This window comes from Hylobates moloch, unplaced genomic scaffold, assembly GCF_009828535.3.
Source record: "Hylobates moloch isolate HMO894 unplaced genomic scaffold, HMol_V3 SCAFFOLD_2, whole genome shotgun sequence".
Classification (NCBI taxonomy): domain Eukaryota; kingdom Metazoa; phylum Chordata; class Mammalia; order Primates; family Hylobatidae; genus Hylobates; species Hylobates moloch.
This window is the reverse complement of record NW_026652277.1, coordinates 14886032-14889682: the sequence shown is the minus strand read 5'-3', so window position 1 is coordinate 14889682 and position 3651 is coordinate 14886032.

Sequence of the window (3651 nt, the reverse complement as noted above, 5' to 3'; positions counted from 1 at the left end):
AGATTACAGGCGTGAGCCACCGCGCCCGGCCAGGACTTGGGAGGAATTTATGAAAGTGTATGGGCCGGGCGCGGTGGCTCACACCTGTAATCCCAGCACTTTGGGAGGCCGAGGTGGGCGGATCACGAGGTCAGGAGATCGAGACCATCCTGGCTAACATGGTGAAACCCAATCTCTAATACAAATGCAAAAAAAAATTAGCCGGGCGTGGTGGTGGGCGCCTGTAGTCCCAGCTACTCGGGAGGCTGAGGCAGAAGAATGGCGTGAACCCGGGAGGCGGAGCTTGCAGTGAGCCGAGATGGCGCCACTGCACTCCAGCCTGGGCAACAGAGCAAGACTCCATCTCAAAAAAACAAAAACAAAAACGGAAGTGTTGGCTGGGCGCAGTGGCTCACACCTGTAATCCCAGCACTTTGAGAGGCCAAGGCGGATGGATCACCTGAGGTCAGGAGTTCAAGATCAGCCTGACCAACATGGAGAAACCCCCTCTCTATTAAAAATACAAAATTATCTGGGGTGGTGGCGCATGCCTGTAATCCTAGCTACTCGGGAGGCTGAGGCAGGAGAATCGCTTGAGCACGGGAGGCGGAGGTTGCAGTGAGCTGAGATCACGCCATTGCACTCCAGCCTGGGCAACAAGAGCAAAGCTCCGTCTCAAAAAAAAAGAAAAGAAAGTGTGTGCCCTAAGCTCTGCCAGGGGATACACAACATCATTTAAGCGATAGTGACTCTGTGCATTTGGAACTTTATTTAGGATAAACTAGCACAGACAAATGCAAAAACAAAGAGGCATCGCACCCAAGAAAATCAAACCAGAACCAAAAAGGAAGGAAACCAGAAAGCCACAGAATGGTACGTAGGCCACAAGCGTGACAAACTTAGTGTGATTTCTTGTGTTCACCGTCTCATAGACATCGCTTTTGCAGGTGTTTAGACTTAGAGGACCTCATAAAAATGAGTAAAGTTAGAAGTGGGGGGTGATTTTTCAACCATATTGAAATTCCACGATTTCTTGTTTGCTGCATTGACACCATAGTTAAAGCAAGTTGCAGTTATGTCTTGGGGACTTTTATGACATCACAGAGAACTTGAAGAGGGCATGATGGTTGTCATGGTCCTTAAAACAGGAGAAGGCAGTGACAAGGAGAAAGGCACTTGCTCTCATAGATCAGGGAGAAAGCCAGCTAAACTCCAGGAGAAATAGAAATTGCAAGTCTTCTCCTCCCCGCCAAAAAAAAAAAAAAAAAAAAAATTTTCAAAGCTCTAATGGTAAATACACACTAAAATACCTGGCAAATGTTTTTTCCATTCTTCGCAGCCATTGTGAGTGTTTTCATATTGGTATTCTGGTACCTTCAAAGTGGCTAATAATTCTCGCATTGCTAGGCTTTTGCGCCTTAACAGGATGGGCAGGAATAGAAGAACCTGAAAGAGGCCTGGTGGTCTCACAGCAGAGGAAACTGAAGGCTGAAGCCACAAGCGTTGGGATGACCTTTCCACATATGCAGTGGGTGACCACACAGAGGTGGGCCTCATCTCCTGACACCCGGCCCAGTGTGCAGCCACCTCTGCAGGCTGCTGCCCCATCTCACCTCACTGGCACCCTCTGCCATCTGTCTACAGTATGCATTCAGCACTCTATAATGAGGGTCTAAGGCATGGTAAGCCATGCTAATTATTAAAATCTAGGACTTGGAGAAGAAGCTGTGGGTGTCAGGCCTTGCTTTGAGCAACAGACAGGTGACTCACTTCTGATGCTTTAGGAAGTGGTTGGGGATATTTGCTCTCCTCACCTCTGGGTGAGTTGAATTCAAGTGAGATAATGCGTATCAAAGTTTTTGTAAGTTGTAAATTACAAATACAGTTTATTTCTCTGAACTATTACTAGTGTCTTACAGTTCCCTAATCCTGTTGCTCTAGTGTGACAATGGTCATTTTGGGGCTATATCAGCTGCTTCTCAGCTACTTTTTAAGGAAAATGGTAGACAAAACAGTGGCATCTTTTTCCCCATTCTACTACTTTTGTTTGTTTGTTTGTTTTGAGACAGAGTCTTACTCTTTCGCCCAGGCTGGAGTGCAGTGGCGCTACCTTGGCTCACTGAAACCTCTGCCTCCTGGGTTCAAGTAATTCTCCTGCCTCTGCCTCCCTAGTAACTGGGACTACAGGCATGTACTACCATGGCTAACTTTTGTGTTTTTAGTAGAGATGGGGTTTCACCATTGCGATAGTTACTACTGAGTGTCAACTTGTTTGGATTGAAGGATACAAAGTAGTGTTCCTGGGTGTGTCTGTCAGGGTGCTGCCAAAGGAGATTAACATTTGAGTCGGTGGACTGGGAGAGACAGACCCACTCTTAATCTGGGTGGGCACCACCTAATCAGCTGCCAGCACAGCTAGAATACAAAGCAGGCAGAAAAATGTGAAAAGAGAGACTGTCCTAGCCTCCCAGCCTCCATCTTTCTCCCGTGCTGGATGCTTCCTGCCCTCAAACATCAGGCTCCAAGTTCTTCAGTTTTGGAACTCAGACCGGCTCTCCTTGCTCCTCAGCCTGCAGACAGCCTATTGTGGGACATTATGATAATGTGAGTTAATAATAAACTCCCCTTTTTATATATATATACACACACATATATATAAAAAATATATATACATATGTGTGTGTGTATATATGTATATATATGTGTGTGTGTGTATATATATATGTATATGTATATATATATTCCATTAGTTATATCCCTCTAGAGAACCCCAATACAACCATGTTGGCCAGGCTGGTCTCGAACTCCTGGACTCAAGTGATCCGCCTGCCTCGGCCTCCCAAAGTGCTGGGATTACAGGTGTGAGCCATGTTGCCCGGCCCCATTGTACTGCTTTCTGCAAGCTTCAGCTGAGTAATCTCTCCTTTGCTCAAAGGGGATGTTTTGCCAGGTGTTTGAAGATAACCAGTGAGTTCTGTGAAGGTGCAGCCTTCTTAAAGATTTGTCTAGAAACATGTATTAGGACACTGTCTACGAGGCAATAATGTTAGGGTAAGTCCCCAATCACCATAATTTGCTACTCAAAGAAATACCTTTGTAAAACATGGCAGCTGTTCTTGAATTATTGAATTGAGTTGCTCTGTGGTAATAAGATAATGTGCACGTAACCATAGAACAGTGTTGCTCCAACCTGGGGTGTTAGACCATTCTTGTGTTGCCGTAAAGGAATACCTGAGGCTGGGTGATTCATAAAGACGACGGGTTTCACTCGCTCATGGTTCTGCAGGTTGTACAGGAAGCATGGCACCAGCATCTACTTGGAGAGGCCTCAGGGAGTTTACAATCATGGCAGAAGGCTGAGCAGGAGCAGGCATCACACATGGCCAGAGTGGGAGCAAGAGAGAGAATGTGAGGCGCCATAGTTTTAAACCAGATCTCACGTGGACTCACTCATCAGCAAGGGAACAGCACCAAGCCATTCATGAGAGGTACCCCCGTGATCCAAGCCCCTCCCACCAGGCCCACCTCCAACACTGGGGATCCCATTTCAACATGAGATTTGGCGGGGACACGGATCCAAACCATGGATACATGTTAGCATCCCCTGGGGGCTGGAAAAAAAATACTAAAGCATTTGGGCCCCACCACAGACCGATTGAATTAGGATCTCTG